Raw genomic sequence first — 20,623 nt, 5'->3', positions numbered from 1 at the left:
CCCTTATCAGTGCCCCTAACTTATTACAGACCAACTCAGACCCTATTGGTCACCCCGTACCCCTTATAATTCTCAACGTTCTTCCTACAAAGTCCCATCACAAGGGAGAGAACCCCAAACAAATACACAAACGTGTGCCCGCATTGAAACGGCTGCACGGCGTATGGACCTGAAAACTAAATTTCCCTGTAACAAGAATACGGGGGCTAAACCGTGATGGGTTAACAGCTGTGCTTTTGGACTAACTCGGGAATGAATCCGTTTCGCATGGGGCAACTCAGACGGGCGTCCAAACACAACCTCCATAATACGATGGTCTAGAATCGTTTCGAGTTGGTACGACACAGTGAGGTTCGGGTAATTTGAGTGAATTCCATCGCTTGAATTACGGTGGGGGTTGCTATGGTTACAGTTCCAGTGATTTGAATTCTTGACAAAAAAGCAGTCTACGTGCCACTCATTCTACATGTCACTGTGTGTGTGTCACTGGGTGTGTGACACTGTGTGTGTGTCACTGTGTGTAGTGACACTGGGTGTGTGTCACTGTGTGTGTGTCACTGGGTGTGTGTCACTGTGTGTCACTGTCACTGTGTGTGTGTCACTGTGTGTGTTACTGTCACTGTGTGTGTGTCACTGTGTGTGTTACTGTGTGTGTGTCACTGTGTGTGTGACACTGTGTGTGTGACACTGTGTGTGTGACACTGTGTGTGTGACACTGTGTGTGTGACACTGTGTGTGTGACACTGTGTGTGTGGGGAGCGGTAGTAGAGCGGTTAGCGTGCTGCGCTATGAACCTGGCGACCCGGGTTCGATTCCCGCTCACGGCCAACACCACCAGTGACGATTATCTGAACCAGTCCTGGGCCTCCCCTAGGTCGACTCAGCCTGAAATGAGTACCCGGTGCGGTGTGTAAACATCGCCACTGGGGAGACAAAGGCGGTCGGGCGTGGTGCTGGCCACCCACCCCCTCGTGTACCGTTCCGGCCTTCATAGGTGCTCGCTAACAGCACTTGCCCCTACAGTCTGTTAAGGCTATACGGGGGATCTTTGTCTTTGTGTCACTGGGTGTGGTGTCACTGTGTACGTGCCACTGGGTGTACGTGTTACGCAGTCCACCGAATAGATTTAGCGAGTAACTGGGGGAGAAAAACGCGTCAGCGGCACTGTTCACAAACCAATAATAGCACAACACGCGCACATTACGTGTATTCGTCGAGACAAAAGCACGGAGTTGTTCACCGTCTGCGAGACGAGGCAACGTGGAGCACTTCGATTCGTATGTGCGTGACACCAAGACCGTAATTATAATATATATATAATTATAATATATATTGGGGGGGAACGTGTTCAAATATGCTCAAAATGTCCCCCCCAATATATTGCTATAAAATAGATTTCTGTTTATATGTTTGTGATTATGGAATCTCTGCCATTACATACAATGAAACAAGAACATTCAAAAAAGAAAAAAACAGAAATGTTTTAGACACTATTAGACATTATTGTAAAAAATAAATAAAAAGTCCATCCCATGTGTTTGTGAATTTTTTAATATTTTAGGCAGGAAATTAGTTTTCAAATTTAGATTTTTTTCTGGGAGGGGGGGGGGGCCCAGACCCCCTGGAAGATTTGGTCCCCCCCCCAATGTTGATTCCATGGCTACGGCCTTGCGTGACATCGCACATCTACCCAGCCGCCTCGTATTTACGGTACCCGTATCAATGTTGTTCTTGTTGTTTCCTTCTTTCTAAAACGACCCAGACATTTGCGAGTGCGTCCTGTCTTACCTTCTGCTGCGTCTACTGCTAATCCCGACAATCGGGTAATGGTAATGTCTTACGCGAACTGAACTTGACTCAGTTTGACACTTGAGCATCTGCAATGCATTTCATTTTTACATGAAACAAAAAAACTGCGTCAAGGATAAGTGAAAATATGCCAGTTATATAGTTTTGTTGTTTAATAATTGCAAAATGTTTAGGACAATCATCCATTTTGCCTGTCAAAATGAGGCTACTCATCTAAAACACGGAAGGTGCAAGAGAGTTAGTGGCATGCCGTTGTCATGGTTCTGAGTACTGCGTTGATGTGTTGTTCTCCCGTTGTGTTGTGGTTAAGGCCAAGGTTATGATTATTGCTGCCAGAAGTACAAAATAAGGTCTCACGTGTTCTACCCCATCACTGCTGCACGCGCAGGTGATGAGACGATTTGTTGACACGTAGCAGTGAAATATGCAAATGTACCAAAGTTGTGTGTTCACTTGGGCTGCTTGTAACGCACATTTTGTATTGCCTGTGGGAGACCCACAACAGCTGCTGATGAAAATAAATGTCATTTATTGTCATTCATATTGTCAGTGTGGTTAAGGGGTGATTATATGTGTTGTGTGTGTATATACGGGGTTTTGGTGCAAGTCCTTCCTAGAATTTTCGCATACAGACAAGAGAGTATTCACTTCAGGATCACGGCAGCTCTCGCCTATTTCTCAACACAGTCTAAATATCGTCAGCCCGCATTTCTCGCAGCCATGCACAAGGGCCGGAGTGTCCATGTGCAACATGGAAGGAATAAATGTCTCTCTGCTTGCCATACCTGCCAACCCCTTATCAGTGCCCCTACCTTATTAACAGACTAATTCAGACATTATTGGTCACCCCCGTGCCCTTATAAATCTCAACGTTCATCCTACAAAGTCCCATCACAAGGGAGAAACACAAACAAATAGATAAAAATAAGATAATTTTCGCCCGTATTGAAACGGCTGTACGTCGTATGGACCTGAAAATTCAATTTCCCTGTAACAAGAATACGGGGTAAACCGTACGGGTTGAGAGGTATGCAAGTCTTCACTTGCTCATCTTATTGGAGTCGTTGCCCACCCACGTGCTCCTCCTTAAGAGGTGCACCACGGTGGGAAGATGTTAACTACCTCGCCTGGTATACAGGAGGTCGTCAGGCTTGATCCCGACCCTGGCGCCTGCTTGTATATTTCGAGTTTGCATCTCTCTCTCTCCCCGTGGTCGAGCGAATATCTCTCAGGGACCTCCGGGTTTTACCTCCGTATTAAAAAATGTCGTTGCGTTTCGAGTATCTGGCTACTATAAAATTCAACGTGATAAGCCACTTCGTTGGGCTATCTTCTGCGGCCATGTCGCTTTTGAACAAGAACTGAACTATGAAGCTCGGTGAGCCTTAACTGGTATACTAAGTAATATTCAAAAATACTTTTTTTTTAAACACGCTTTAATGAAATGTACCGTACGAGTAATGGAAGAACTCCACGACTCCAGGAAGTGGCCCCGAAGTTTGCCATAACGTAAGGGGGCCGTGGTGATTTACAGGCAACGTCAGTTGAGCGTGGACAATTAGACCCAAGCCGAAACATAACATATAAAAAAGATGGTTTTAAAATATACATTTTTTATGATAGAATATAGTATTGTCATCAGTATGACATAAGTATACCAAGATTACAGTCGATACCACATTGGGAAAGTGGGTTAAAATTGAGTTACAAGATTTGAGGATACGACAACAACAACAGAGTTAAATAAAAGCGTGTAAAAAAAGTAAACATGTTTCGTAGTTTGGTTTAGAAATCGCTGGGAGCCGAGTGTGGACTGGACTGTACGTGGCGTGTTGGAGAAGCTCAAATCCCAGAGTCTTCCATTTGGCTGTGGTGGCATGGATTGTATTGATTGTGTGGGTTGGTGTGTGGGTTGGTGTGTTGCGGGGAGCGGTGGCGCAGCGGTTAGCGCTAAGCTGTTCTCCGAACCCGGCGACCCTAGTTCGACTCCCGCTCACGGCTAACACCAGTTGGCGTTTAGCTGAACCTATCCTGCCGCTCAGCCTCAAACGAGCGCGCACGTGAGTCCCAAGTGCGATGTGCAAACGTGTGCACACATCGCCACGAGGCACACAAAGGCGGCCCCGCGTGGTGCCCCCCCCTTAATAGGTGTTAGCTAGCAGCACTTGCCCCAACAGGCTGTTGAGGCAATACAATCGATCTTTGTCTTCGCCTGCAGAGGCGGTGGATGCTATTGCAGTTCAATAATGCACGGCCCCTCTATGCCCCTCGCCTAAGCTCCCCAACCGACACTGACGAAGCGTGGTGAAGTATGGTCAATTGACCCCCACGACCTTTACGGCAGTGGGCTAATAGAAGAGCTGTACGTGCTGTATAAGTGTCCGCTGCGCGTGTTAACGATGTCCTTTGCTTGTATCGGTGCACGTATACACGACGCGTGTTCCATTAGAGATGCGTGTGGAGTGGTGGCGCAGTGGTTAGCACACTGCGCTGTGAAGTACGAACCAGAAAAGCCGAGTTCGGATCATTCCCGGTTAACATCAGTGGCAAGCGATCCGAACCAGTCTTGCCTTGATCACACTTCACGTGGTGAAGAATGGTAAAGCAACACCAATGACCTACAATGGCGTGAATTCGAGGGCTTCGTCTAGCAGTGGATTTATACGAAGGGATGTAACCAATTGGTGTATGGTACTGGATGTGCATTTACACTGCGTCACGCTCCGTTGCTGTAATGATGTACAAGCCCTTTGTCGACCCACTGCTGGATGAACCCGGCGACCCGAGTTCGATCCCTGCTCACGGCCACTCACGCCAGTGACGATTATCTGAAGCGGTCGTGGGCTTCCCCTAGGTCGACTCAGCCTCAAATGAGTACCTGGTGCGTGGTGTTTAAACATCGCCATTGGGGAGACAAAGGCGGCCGGGCGTGGTGCTGGCCGGACTTCAAAGGTGCTCGCGAACAGCACTTGCCCCAACGGTCTGTTAAGGCTATACGGGGGATCTTTGTCTTTGGTAGTGGGGGGGGGGGTGTGTTTGATAATCATACTTCACCCACAGCGCGGCGGTTCAGGTGTCACGACGTGCCACTGACGTTCGTCGTCGACGTTTGGAAGTTCCATCTCGGGTGACCGTGTCACTCATTTCGGAGAAGGGCGGTGGTGGTGGTGGTGGTTTATTTATGTTTCTCTTAGTTCCAAAGAGATTTGTTTGAAAACCTCATTTTTCTTTAGAATTGCTTTTCGTCTGTCGTCCTTCCCTCCCGCCGCACCTCCGATTAGTGCGGTTGGCTACGTACGGCGCGAAAGAAATTCGACATGCAGTACATACGCAGACTCACACAGAGTCCCACAGACGACCCACGCAAAGACCCATAGACTTACACAGAGACCCATAGACTCACAGAGATCCATAGACGACACACACAGAGACACATAGACTCACACAGAGACCCATAGACTCAGAGATCCATAGACGACTCACAAGACACCCATAGACTCACACAGAGACCCATAGACTCACACCTTAAGATGTTTTCTTGTTCATGTTTTTGTTTGTTGCGGTTGCACCCGATTCAAGAGCCGAACGGCTCACAGAGCTATACCAAATAAATGAAATGAACTGAACACAGAGACCCATAGACTCACACAGAGACCCATGGACTCACACAGAGACCCATGGACTCACACAGAGATCCATAGACTCACACAGAGACCCATAGACTCACAGAGATCCATAGACGACTCACACAGAGACCCATAGACTCACACAGAGACCCATGGACTCACACAGAGACCCATAGACTCACACAGAGATCCATAGACTCACACAGATACCCACAGACTCACACAGAGACCTACAGACACACAGAGATCCATAAACGACTCACACAGAGACAAATATACCCACACAGATACCCATAGACTCACACAGATACCAAATTATGTAGAACTGCTTTTTGCGTTTAGTTTGTTGTGCTTCCCCCCGCACCTCCGATTAGCGTGACTGGCTACGTACGGTGCGAACAAAGTTAAACGTACATACGCACATTAGATATAAACGTAGACTATGGATAATTGTTGCCACATTTCGGCTTAGCTTTCCAGCCTTTGCCTGTCCGTGTGTTAGGTGGATGTTCTTTCTTCCTGTAATGTCAAGATGTTCATTATAAATGTCCCTTCCTTGCTGGTGATGCCTTTTTTCTGCTTATACAAATAAAGCGTCAACTTCGGGTCCGTATTCATATTGCGCACTCGAGGCCGACCGAAATTCGGTTTCGGTTTCGGTGCCGAAAGTTGGCAAATGCCTCTTCCGGCATGGTTTCTGTTTCGGCCGAAATATTTTTTTTTACTTTCGGTCTGGTTTCGCTTTAGGCCGAAACCAGAAATTCGGTTTCGGTTTCAGTTTCATTTATTAGGTATAGCCCTGTGAGCCATTCGGCTCTTGAATCGGGTGCAACCGCAACAAACTAAAACATGAACAAGAAAACATCTTAAAGTGACTATGCGCAAACAGAAAAATCCAGGAAAAAACTGCAAAGTCTTCCAGTTAAAAGTTAAAAGCACCAACGCTGTGCAAAAATCCCAGTGGGACGCAAGTCAAACAACAACAACAACCACAAGACAACTTAGATTAAAGCCATCATTCTAACTCCGTACTACAAAAAACAAATATGGCCAACCCAAAAAACGTTTCCGAAATCACCAAAATAAAGCCATAGGCAATGTAACAGTGATCATAGGAACTGTGTCCGAAATTTCACAATACACGACATAAACAACATGTACCACCAAACCCTGTAGCCATAGCTGTCTGCATGAGTCACTCCACAACAGCAGGAGCATCAGTAGGTCGGCCTCTATTACGCACAGTTTTATAATTCTAAAATTATCATAAAAAAACAAATGTGTTCGTGTACGTGCATGTCGATGTGCACTCATCCTCGTGTGCCGTGCCCGGACCTTAATAGGTGCTCGCTAACAGCACTTGCCCCGACAGTCTGTTAAGGCTATACGGAGAGTGGAGGGGGGGGCATCTTAGTCTTTGTGTGCGCGTTAAACGTGTTTACCACACACCCTCACCTGATCTAAACAATTAACATGCAAACTCTTAGGTTTTTGCAGTCACGAAAGCTTCAAATCTAGAATTAATTAACATGCAACGCGCACTGTGGTAGTATAGTAAATGTCTGAACAGTCTCAAGCAATCTTTGCCCCGGTGAGAATTTACGACAATACCGTATTTTTAATATTGCCAATGTGTGTGTTGAGTTGTGTAGGCGTGTGCTGGTGATGCATACGTTTGGACGATTCTATGTTAACTCATTTATGAATAAGTGTTATTTAAATTGGGGGGGGGGGGAGTGGATGGATGATCAGTGTATTATTCGGGATCAATAGTTTCCATTGGGAAATATAGAATTTTGAGTGCATACATGTCAACCCCTTATCAGTACCCCTACCTTATTACAGACCAATTCAGACCGTATTGGTCACCCCCTGCCCCTTATACATCGCAACGTTCATCCTACAAAGTTCCATCACAAGAGAGAAACACAAACAAATAGGACACATTTTTTTTTTTGCCCGTATTGAAACGGCTGTACGCCGTATGGACCTGCAAAACTCAATTCCCCCGTACAAGAATACGGGGTATAAACCGTATGTGAATGTCGCCTATCAGCCAAAAGATTGGTATTCGTTAATCAAATACATATCCAACGTGCAAACATTGTAATCAAATACACGCTTCCCGCATGTATATTACACTTCTGGAACTGCGATGCAGTAACGTTGTATTGTACGTTGAACTTCTTTCGCACCGTACGTCGTCATCCGTGCTAATCGTAGATGCAAATCGCAATGTGCTCAGTAGTGAAATGCAAACGTGTTACGTTCGTAGACACTCACATATATCCACGCATGTGTGACGTTACCATATTTTGGCTGATGGTAACACGGTCACACACGTGCGTTTGAAGATAACATCTTCCAATTGCTATGTTGTTTGCACATTTGATATATTAATTCGGCGTGCTGTGTGTGCAAAATGCACAACATATTTGCGTGATTAATGCTGGTACATTAATCGCTTTGTCGTTTAAAAAATAAATAAGCACATAGCTACATTGAATGGGCAGTTGTTGCACGTTAGGCGTTGAACGCTAGAGAGCACATGTTGATATATACACATATAAGTAAGATTGGTACGTACTCTTCAAGTACACTACGTCCTTTATAACACAAATCCCTTTTTAGAGCTCACGGAGATAAAAACTAAACAGATGATATTCTTTTGGGGAAATAAGCAGTGAATACGCAGATAAATTGAGTTACAAGATTATAAAGAGATAACGACACAATGTGAAGATATTTACAATACATTTTGGGTCAGATCACGTAGCTAAATTGTACGTTGTACACCCTCATTCACCCGACGCAGACAACGATTACGAATCATACTATTGATTCGTAATCTACATACTATTGATTCGTAATCGTAACTAGGCACGGTTACGACCCCGATTGCATTGACATCAGTGCCGGATTAAGCTAGTGTGGGGCCTGTAGCATATGTTATAAAGGGGTCCTAAATTAAAATAAACATATACATATTAAAACACAAATTTGTAACTTGCATAGTAAAGTAATTGTATTTTTTCATTTGCTATACAGCCATATAATACGACAAATCGCTAACCATAAACACCCAGTCGTTCATACAAGTCGAAGGCAGTATAGTACTATAGTAATAGAGCAAGTGCAGAATCACTGAACCGGAATGGATAGCTTGAAAGCATTTAGCGCGGGGCCCTTGAAAGTGCGGGGCCCGTAGCTGCTACAGATGTAGCTACTTGTGCTACTGGGATAATCCGGCAATGATTGACATGTTTTTTTTTTACGGTCTGCAAAGATAAGCAAACGCGTTTTGTTCTTCGTGCCGTTTGACCTTAAAATACCCGCCCGTGCGATGTGACAGCGCACTGCAACATTTCTCTACCAAAGCAGAATTTGCACTTGAGTGCAATTTACTTTCCACGCGTGTCCATGGCGATTCTACGATGCACGCGACAAGGTAGACGCTGCAAGATTGTAAACGTTCCCATTACACCACGACTACAACTACGCCAATCGCAATGCTCAGTGCGAAGGCTCTTGACGGATAGTTTGTACACGTTAATGTATAGTTGTGCTAACGGTAGAACGACCTTTAAGCAAAAATGTGATGATGCCTTCCCACTGGTTAGCGGAGCACACTGCATCGTGATAAAGTAGCCTTTGAAATCATCATCATGGTGTAAGTGACGTGAGCATTTGGTATATAAATGCTACTTGCACGTTCACGTTAACTTCAATATCGATAATACTGTGTCATTCAATATCGGCTGATCAATGTTTAGTTTTCAACATACGACGATAACGCAAAGCATCGAGGCACATGCCCATGCGGTAACATTGCAAACATTTAAACATTACAGCAATCGTAACACACGCATATTTAACCGCATTCACCGAGCACAAATTGCCATTTGGCAAACAAATATTATAATATCCGTTCAGCTGAGGATCTGGAGTTTAATTTGACTCCCTACAGGTTAACAATATCCGCATGCAACATTGGAACCACGTTGACTTGACCGTCAGAGAGAGAGAGAGATCGGGCTTGTTACTGAATTTCAATTTCCAAAAACCCGCACTACGGACAAGACTCCAGTGTTTATTGTCAGACGTATATACAATATTACCTTACAATCAGGGCATAGCCGCTCGCAAAATAGCACTGCAATAGCAAGAATAGAGTAAGTTCTGAAGAGGCGTGGTCATGTGCCTACCAATGTCGGACGTGGTGTCAGATCCGCGGGTTCGTCCAAAGAAGGCCCATTTGGGGGGCAGGGGTCGGGTGGAAGAGTTCCTCCAAGTTGTGCTTCAGTTTACTCAAGTAGACGGCAGATCGAAGACCTTGATTACGGAATGATAATCGGAAGAAGAGAAACAAAATAATAAGAAGAACGCTCGTAATGTAAACGTAGAAAACGATCAAAGTCGCCTTGTCAATCTTGATCCGCTCGTCCGAGTTGACGAAGAGATAGCGACTTCACAAACGTTATCCATCCATGGTATTCGTTCCCATTAATCGCTCTCTTGTTCTCACTCTGTTCTTTACGAAATGTTTGAAGCCCCTCGTGTCTTCTCCATTCATTCGTATATTCTCCTTTCACGTGTTTTCCTTCCATACATTGTGATGCCACTCTTTGCACGACGTGTTTTTTTTCTCTCTCGTACTCTCTCTCCCACTCTCTCTCACTCCCTTGCTCCTCTCTTGAAGCGATATCTCATTTCTTCCATTCCTCACAGCGACAAATTTGGGACCCGTCTCGTTTTCCCCCTATCCTCTCGCCTCGCTTATGTCGCTTGCTTTATCTCCGCCTGCAGCTTGCTACCCCTGTCTCTCTCTCTCTATCCCGCTGAGTGCAGATGGAAAGCTTGTTCGTCTACGACCAGAAGTGAAACACATTTTTAAGGTGCGGGGGGAGGAGGAGGAGGCTAGGATGGAGGGTGGGAGCTGGCAAGAATGAAGGGCGGAGGTTGATTTTCCTTTTGGAGGTGGTGGTGGGAGGCGGTGGGGGGAGTGGCATGAGGTTACAGGGCTCTATAGCGTCGTTAAGAATCCAGTCAGCTTGTTGTAGATTATTATAAGTTCGTGGGCCGTCCGATAACTTTTGTACGTGCACAGCATATGGACAAAACACATCTCAACCACTGAGTTGATTTCAGATCGAAGCCTATGGAGCTAAGCGGTTCTTTTTGTTTTTCATTCAATGGTAGCAAGCATGTTACGTGGGAAGGGAGAGCTTTGCCGGGGGTTGTACAAAATGAAAGCAGGGATATATCCTGCACGCGACTAATAACCAGAATATGTTGTGTGTACGGACCACTTGATCCAGAGGATGCGTCGCTGACAGAACACACGAAGAGCCTTAATCCAGACACACAGATAGCACTCTGGAGCAGATCAACCACGAGGGGTAAACCCGTCGTGTCACCTGGCTGTCAAGAACCTCACGTGAACGCATGACGACACTTGCTTTGCCTGGACGGTGGCCACTTGAGAAGGGAAAGGCTACAGCATTCCAAGTCACATCACCATGTCATCTCGGCATTGTTTACTCGAGTGAAGAAACATGGCCTCTGACCAGCATACTCCACGCTCACGATACCCGAGCTTATAATAGTTGCGCCTTCATAAATGTACAGAGTACTTACTAAAGGTGCCAGTCCAGAGGTAGAAGCCAGACGAGTTGATGCACCGGGGCATGCAGTGCCGGATTTTTCTTAGTACCAAAAGTAGCTACATATGCTACGGGCCCCGTACTTTAAAGGGCCCAGCGCTAAATGCTTTCAAGCCATCAATTCCGGTTCAGTGATTCTGCACTTGCTCTACTGCTATAGTACTATACTGCCTTCGACTTTTATGAACGACTGGGTGTTTAAGGTGAGCGATTTGCTGTATTATCTGGCTATATAGCACGTGAAAAAATACAATTATGATAATAGGGTTTCCCCCTTTTTTCTGGCAACAAAACAGGTGTTAAGATGTTAAAATACCAAACTGAAACCTTTTACAAGGAATCATGTCTGCATTAACCACAATGCTTGTGGTCAGAATGCAAACAAAAAAAATGCTCTGATAATATAAGCGTTCTGCGTTTGTATTGTGAGACTACACCTGGTTGTATTTTTTCAGGTATGTATCAACGTTTGCTGAACTTCTTTTGCACCGTACGTAGCCAACCGTGCTAATCGGAGGTGCGGGGATGGATAACATACTAGGAGCGAAAAAAAATCTGTTCTAAAGAAATGAGTTTTCAATCTAGATGTAAAAGTGTATGGGCTCCAGTGGCTTTGAGTAATTATATAATGATGTTATTCACTTGATTGTTTTGCCTTTTTCATTCTTAAAATAAGAATAGGTGTTACACTTTCTGGCAAAAAAACAGGTGTTAAGATGTTCAAACACGAAATAGATAACCTTTTGCAAGGTATCAAGTTCGCACTAACCACACATACTTGTGGCAAAACATGCAAACAAACACGCTCTGATAATATATTAATTTCATATTTTTGGATACTGCGAAAAAGGTCCCATACTATTCATTCTTATTTTCCAATCCTCACCAACCATGATCAACCTCACTGCTGGACAAAGCCCTGCCCAAGCCACTAGCATCTCCCACGCTCCTGCTTTTTATAATGATCAATCCAGCACCTGCACACCATCTGAAACAATCAATCCATATCCGTGGTGGACATCATTTCGGACGCGTTCCATCCTTTAGCTCACACTCCTTCATTATTCTTGACTATAAGCCACAATCAACCTCTCGATCTCACTCATGATTACAGTGACGTCATGTATTCCTTTTCACAGCCCCCTTTGTATGATTGTGCTGGCTGGATCGTCCTGGGTTCTGGGCCAGATTTGAATGGTGTGGATGCTAGCGGGCAGTGAAAACGAGTATTCTTAGGTTTTTTTCGGTAAAGTCACGTAGGTAAAAAATTAAAATTAATAAAGTAAAATTAAATAAAAATCACGACGTTTCGGAGGCAACACAAGCTTCCGTCTTCAGGTGGAACAGTCACAGCACGATAGCTGTATCAAGTGAGAAATTCCAAGAAACCCGTATTTTTATATATACTGGTTGAGGGTGGGAGGAGCCAAGGTAGGCCCTGAATATTATTTTTGTGAGGTTCGGTACTTTTATTAATTAAAATTTTTTACCTACGTGACTTTACGGAAAAAACCTAAGAATATGAATCCTTGCAGTCACGAAAGCTTCAAATCTAGAAAGTGTAAACGAGTCTTGGATTCAAGGCTGGGACCCCTTGAGGCCTAGGCCGGAAGCCAATAAGCTTGAGGCCCGTGTCAAGGCTGGATCCTCTTGGCTGGTTGCATTTCGGTAACCGCCAAAACAATTTGAATGACAAGTGAGATATTGAGAAATAACAATGTTGATATTTTTAAATGGCATCATTCGTATGCAGCGCGCGCAGTTTCAGCACGCAGGAGCGGTAAGCCACAGCCAAGGCAGCCAGAACCGGTACCACCAAATGTCTCCAAACGCTGTGACCCAATATTGGAAATGTTTGGGCAGCTAATGCACCTCCTAACAATTGCATATTGTGAAAGAAAAAAGGTTTTGCGTTATTTTTTTTTTCAATATATTTTTTTAGAAGTCAGTCGATATTTAGACATTTTATGAGCGTTATAATTTTGATACATTGCACGTGACCAGGTTGGAACCACACCAAAGTAAACTATAAAGATTTTTTTTAGATCACCAGGTCAGGCTCACTGAGCCATGTAGCTCTTTTTCAGAAGCGATCTGGCCACACATGATAGCAGCTTAACGAATTGGGCTGCTATCATCTCTTTTAACGTCCTCCCACTGAGGGATATCCGTGGCCACGCAGGCCAAGGCCGAGAGATTTGGGAACATGTCCTCGGGCCAGACCGCGAGGCTAAGAACTAATCTTGAGGACCAGGACTGGTGTAAACACGTGGGTGTGTTATTGTGTGTGTGTGTTGTGTGTGAGAGAGTGCAAATTCTATGCAGCATAAAATCTCCGGTCGACAACTGGGTTTTAGTTACACAACGATGTCATGCCCATCCCCAATGCACCCCTCTTCCACCCGTAACCCACCCTTCCTCGCAGCCCAAACACACCCCCTCTGATCCCTCCCACCGATTCCTTTTAGGAGTAAGGATTAAACAGTTTATGGAAATGTATAGATGCATAACACATATACAATGTGTTTGTGTATGTCTGCAGTAGGAGGAGCAGTAGTGTAGCGGTTAGCGCGCTGCGCTACGAACCTGCCAACACGGGTTCGATTGCCGCTCATGGCCAACACCGGTGACGATTATATGAATTGGTCCTGGGCCTTCCCTAGGTCGACTCAGCCTAAAATGAGTACCTAGTGCGGTGTGTAAACATCGCCACTGGGGGAGACAAAGGCGGCCGGGCGTGGTACTGGCCACCCACCCCTTTGTGTGCCGTGCCGGCCTTCATAGGTGCTCGCTAACAGCACTTGCCCCAACAGTCTGTTAAGGCTATACTGGGGGATCTTTGTTTTTGTCGTAGGAGGAGCGGTAGCGTCGTGATTAGCGCGCTGCGCTTCGAATCCGCCGATGCGAGTTCGATTCCTGCTCACGGCCAACATCAGTGACGATTATCTGAACCGTTCCTGGGCCTCCCCTAGGTCGACTCAGCCTAAAACGAGTACCTGGTGCAGTGTGTAAACATCGCCACTGGGAAGACAAAGGCGGCCGGGCGTGGTGTTACCGTGCCCCGCCGGGCTTCATGGGTGCTTGCGAACAGCACTTGCCCCAAACGTCGGTTAAGGCTATACGGGGGATCTTTGCCTGTATTAGGAGGAGCAACAGTGCCCTGGTTCCCTGACTGCGTGATGATCCTTGCGTGCCAGATTCAATTCTTGGCCACGTTCAACACCCATGGAAACGAATCCATGGACTCGGGGCTAGAGCTCGATCTGGCTGAAACAATTGTGCACAGTGTCAAACAACATCTTCACTGACCAAAGGTGGCAAGGCATGTTAGTTTTGCTTTACTGCCCTTAATAGGTGCTCGCCGATGGCACTTGTTTCGGTTACCCCTATGGGGCTGGATTAGTCTAAGGCGACGACGTTGCATAACAATGACATTCAGTCATTTGTTCATCCAATTTCTGGATGTGTCCCCCACGGTGTTTGACATGGGGTTTCTCGACCATACTTCACCAGACTGGTCAGTGTAGATTGTTGCAGGAGGGAATAGCCACATCTGATGGAGATATCACTGGTCACGAATCGACCCCATGAAACAGCGGTGTTTTTTTTAAATTGCCTGCACTTACATTTGATAATCGCCAACTGTTGCAGGTGTGAAGGATAACACTGGTAGGAACCTCCTGGTTACACCAGCCCACAGGGGATTATTGTGTCCGTCCGTCCGTCGTGCATCCAAAAATGGGAGGGGTGGGGCTGGGTGGGGAGGGGCTGGTCACCCCGTGGTGCCCTTATAAAACTCAACGTTTAACCTACTCACGCCGGCTTGTGCTCGCCCTCATAGTCGGGCATATTTGCGGAATACACCACGCCGCCGTTGACTCTGGCCATTGAACGAGCAACCCAACGTTCCTACCAGCTCCCTCCGCAGGAATGTGTTTACAGTCTTCAGTGTAAACAATGACCATCTCAATTGGTTAGAGGGCATGATTGTTACAGCCAGGCGCATGTGATTTCATATATCGGTCTCCTGTATTCTTGTAAATAACACGACAGATAAATGATATATGCAGCCAGTAAACTAGTCTGTTAAATACAGTATTCATAGCATATAAACCAATGCGAAAGTCACACGTACAACCAGCAAGTTTATGCCAAACCATATTTTATAGTCTGGTAAAATCTCTGCAATTACGGTGCATTTAAAGGTAATGTACTACACATCGGTGGGTGCTTTTTTTAGCTGAAGATTTAGACGTAAATAGAGATTGTTGTTTAAGCTGTCGGGAGCTTTAAGCGCCCAATACGAAATGCAAATGCTTCTTTGCCCACAGTCGCGAGGGGTATTCATGAAAATATTGTCGCAGTTTTCCCAATGGTGGGTGTGAGCTGGGGCTGTGTCACCGCAAGGCAACGGGCCCACCGCTTGCACTCGAGATCATGGAGTGTCTGCAGACAGAGCGGGAGACAGTGCGAGTAACCCAATCCCCCTGGCTGGCATCCCCTGCTGATGGACTCTGCATTATGCATGGCGCTGTGCTGGCAGATGCCACGTGACTCCCTCGACTACGAGCGTCGCCGTCACCACCACCACCACCACCAACAACCTACAACCACCACCACCAACAACCTACAACCACCACCACCAACAACAACAACCTACAACCACCACCACCAACAACAACCTACAACCACCACCACCAACAACAACTACAACCTACAACCACAATGAGCAAACTACAATTGCTACCACAAACCAACCAGGCGAAAACCACGACACCGTTCAACCTGCTAAGAACCACCACCATCTTGCCAACAATCATTAACCACCATCACCACCACCACCTCGATCACAACCAACCTGGCACCAGCACACGAATGCCGACAACTGCCAAAACTATGACTACAATGACAGGCACCACCAACACAAACAATCACTACCACCACCACCACCACAACAATTAACTTTCATCAACCCCTCCTCCGCTACCACAACAACAAAGCAAAGACAAAGGTCTCCCGTATAGCCTGTACAAACTGTTGGGGCAAGTGCTGTGTGGGAGCACCTATGAAGGCCGGGCACGGCGTGATGTTAACACACCACAGCAGGTAGTAATTTGAGGCTGAGTCGACCTAGGGGAGGCCCAGGACAGCTTCAGGTAATCGTCACCGGCGTTGGCCGCGAGCGGGAATCGAACTCGGGTCTCTGGGTTCCCAGCGCAGCGTAGCGCTAACCTCTACGCTACCAACAACAACAACAACCAAACGGATCAGCACCAGCACCAGCACCACCAGCACCACCACCACCCACTTGCCTACAACCGCCAGGAGGCTGTATCGGCACACGACAAGAAGAAGAAGTCGCACGTGTGCGACTGTGGGTCGTCAGGCATCCCCAGCCATCGTCAGACCCATGCACAGCGCTACTGCGCCTCTCAATAAATGATGAGCTTGCTGATGTGCGCGCCTTGGGTTTCCGCGTTAAAAATTGCACGCGACACCAAAAAAAAATGTATTGCGCAATTTACGCGTACGTTCGTTTGACACTGCGTTTTGTACGAGTTTTTAATCTTCCTCGACATTGTGCGTTTGATTCTCTCAGCTCGTGATGGATATTCCTCTTAATGTTTATTTTCTCCCTTCGTCTATGTATGTATTAGAAGTATTAAGCGTAGATTTGAAGCTTTCGTGACTGCAATGATTCATATTCTTAGGTTTTTTCTCGGTAAAGTCACGTAGGTAAAACATTAAAAAAGTAAAATAAAATAAAAACGTCGTGATTTTTATTTTATTTACCTTTTTTAATGTTTTACCTACGTGACTTTACCGAAAAAAACCTAAGAATAAGCATTAAGCGCTTAAAGGCTCCGAGCCACCAATTAACACGGTTGGCTACGTACGGTGCGACAGAAGTTAAACATACACACGTGTATTGGCTTCTTTCCTTCTTACCAATTTCATATTCACACATTTATTTCACTCTCTATGATGATGATGAGAATAATATCGTTTAATTATACCCACGTGAGAGCCCAAATGAGACGAGAAACGATATTTTTTCAAAGCACATCTGGTTAAAAAAAAAAGTTACGGTACGTAGAGATGACAATCACAAATCAAACACTTTGGTTCTTCCGGTAAAGTCACGTCGGTAGAAAAATAATCGATCACGACGTTTCGATCGCAACACAAGCAATCGTCATCAGGTGGGACAACCACAGCAAGAAAACACTGCTGTGGTTGTCCCACCTGATGACGATCGAAACGTCGTGATCTATTCTTTTTCTACCTACGTGACTTTACCGAAAGAACTAAAGAGTATGGATTCCTGCAGTCACGAAAGCTTCAACTCAAGACTAAAGAAAGTAGTTTTCTATCTAGATGACTTAAAAGTGAATAGCTTCAGTGGCTTCTGAATATCAGAAGGAAGAGCGTTCCAGACGGCCACAGAAGTGCAGCTGAAAGCGTGCGATGGGGTTGAGGGTGGGCTCCTCCCACCCTCCACCAGTATATATACAAGGACTGTTTTTCGATTTAAAGCTTTCGTGACTGCAGGGATTCATCTTCTTGGTTCTTTCGGTAAAGTCACGTAGAAGGGAAGTAATAAAAAAACTCTGTCTACTTGACAGACCTGTTCTCCACCTGAAGAAGGCTGCTTGCGTTGTGGCCGAAACGTCGTGAGAATTATTTTATTATTTTTTATTTGTATTATTTTATTACTTCCCTTCTACGTGACTTTACCGTAAGAACCAAGAAGAAGGACTGTTTTCTTGGAATTTCTCTCACTTGATGCAGCTATCGTGCTGTGACGGTTCCACCTGAAGACGGAAGCTTGTGTTGCCTCCGAAACGTCGTGATTTTTATTTTATTTATATTTTACTTTTATTAATTTTAATTTTTTACCTACGTGACTTTACCGAAAAAACCTAAGAATGTGACCATCTTTTTTGGATGGCTGGCCAACTTAAAAAACAATGCCGCAGAATGACTTCAAAGTCGGTCTTGGCTACGCTCGGCATGTAGCGGCATCAACTTGACCTCTGAACCTACCTCCTTACGACCTGACAATTTTACAAACTTCAGGTCACCGCCGGGTCGGCTTGGAGGGGAAAGTTGCCCGGAGTCGGCTGAGAGCCTGATCCACTCACAGCAAGTTGGCGTTTTGCTCTCTCCGCTTAAGAGACATTTCGGGATGTGACGGTTGAAACTGTGAAAATGCAAAGAGATTTGCGTGGATTCTTGCAAGAGGAAATATATACACATTTAATATATATTTAATTTAGTTGTTTTATTTTTATTTTATTTTGTTTTCACCTACGTGACTTTACCGGAAAAAAACAAAGAGTATGGATACTTGCAGTCACGATAACTTCAAATCTAGAAAGAGGAAACATACTTTTCTCACGTGGAGTATTCTCAATAAACGGGAGCAACATCGTGAAATACAAACTTTGTTGAAGGTTATTTAGAAGAACTATTATTTTTTGTTTACCAGGTAAGGCACACTCAGCTATATAGGTATTTTTTCAGAAGCGACCTGGCCACAAATGAAGGCTCAACGAAGTGGGCTCATCACGTGGATATTTACAGCAGCCAAATACTCTAAACGCGTGTTTCTAAATGTGGAGGGCAAAAAAACCGGAGGACCCGGAGAAAAATCCACGCGACCACGGGGAGAACACGCAAACTCCAAATATACAGCAGGCGTCGGGATCGAACTCACGCCCTCCTGTGTACCAAGCGAAGTGGTTAACATCTCGCCAGGGTCGTCTCACTGAACTCTGAAGACGTTCCCACGAAAGGAATTTTTGACGGTCGGACCCTTTTATTTTCGCTCGTCTCTATCCCCTTTGTACGCCGATGGAAAAGGTGCGGGGCGATTAACCGCACGTATAATTAGCAACGGTTTGCCCGCGTACGGCGCGAAAGAAGTGCAACGCACCACGTGACAATTTACACCCAACTCGCCGCGCGGCTACTCGTAAAAGCCACGCGGTCTTCTCTGCGCGCCTTCGAAAGGATGAAACGAAAACACCCCCCACCCCCAACACCGTTACCCCCCGACCGCCCCCCTTAAAAAAAAGTTTGCGATAACGGAAGTAAATATATTAATAGCGATGGCAACGTTTCGCGATGGTGCATTTCTGCCCGTGAGCGCACACTGCTTGGCATCATCAATCACTCCTTCGGCGGGGCCCTTTCTTTTTTCGCTCCACGCGTGCGTAATTGTGTAACGACGGACGCTGGCTGGACACACACACACCCCGCTCCCCCCGCAGCCCCCTTCTTTCATGTCGCTAATTTCAGCAAGCAGGCTGGGCCGGGTTTTTTGGGGAAACTGCACAAAAAAAAATGTGCATAATGGCTTGTCGATGGCTCTGTGCTCGATAAAGATTGATGGTTGGGTGCAAGCTCCATGTCCGTTTCCCCACCACCCCCCCTCTTCCAAGAGAACAGCCGTGGCCAAATGGTTGAAACAATTCCTCCATCTATCTGTGTGTGTGCGCGTGTGTTGGGAGATGCTCGCTAACGGCACTTGCCCCAACAGTCTGTTAAGGCTACACGGGGGATCTTTGTCTTTGTGTTGCGAGCGGCGGTGTAGCGGTGAACGCGCTGCGCTACGAACCCGGCGACCCGAGTTCGATTCCCGCTCACGGCCACCAACCCCAGTGGCGATTATCTGAACCGGTCCTGGATCTCCCCTAGGTTGACTCAGCCTCAAATGAGTACCTGGTACGGTGTGTAAACATCGCCACTGGGGAGACAAAGGCGGCCGCGCGTGGTCCTGACCACGGCCTTCAAAGGTGCTCGCTAACAGCACTTGCCCCAACAGTCTGTTAAGGCTACACGGGGGATCTTTGTCTTTGAATGCGTGGTATTTCAGAGGGAACGGTAGCCGAGTGGTTAACGCACTGCGCTACAAACCCGGCGACCCAAGTTCGATTCCCGCCCACTACTAATAATTAATAGTGGCGAATACCTGAACCGGTTATGGGTCTCCCCCTGGTCGACTTAACATTGAACGAGTACCTGGTGTGGTGTGTAAATGTCAGCACTGGGGAGACAAAGGCGGCCGGGCGTGGTGGTGGCCACCCACCTCGTCGTGCCAGTCGTCATAGGTGTGCCACTCGTCATAGGTGTGCCACTCGCTAACAGCACTTGCCCCTGCAGTCTATTAAAGGTTATACGGGGCATCTTTGTTGTTATGTGTGTGTCTGTGTGCGCGCGCCATCTCGAATCCACGCTAATGATTGCAGGAAATGTGAGATGGGTATTTTTTTTTTAGGACGCTGTAGTAATCTCTCTTTCATTCTTCACTGTCTTGGACAGTCCTTTGCTTGCTGTTCTAATTAACATCGCGGCGTTGCCTTGGAAACCTCCAGGGAAATACAAAAGACAAACTCCTTCAGCATGGATGGATTGCTCAGGCGAGTGTGATTGGACAAGCATCTAAACTAAAACGAAACAATATTTTTCTTATTTGACCAGGTAAGATAGCTCTTTTTTTTCAGAAGCGACCTGCCCATA

This window comes from Lampetra fluviatilis, chromosome 22 (assembly GCF_964198595.1).
Source record: "Lampetra fluviatilis chromosome 22, kcLamFluv1.1, whole genome shotgun sequence".
NCBI lineage: Eukaryota > Metazoa > Chordata > Hyperoartia > Petromyzontiformes > Petromyzontidae > Lampetra > Lampetra fluviatilis.
This window is presented reverse-complemented; position numbering follows the sequence as displayed.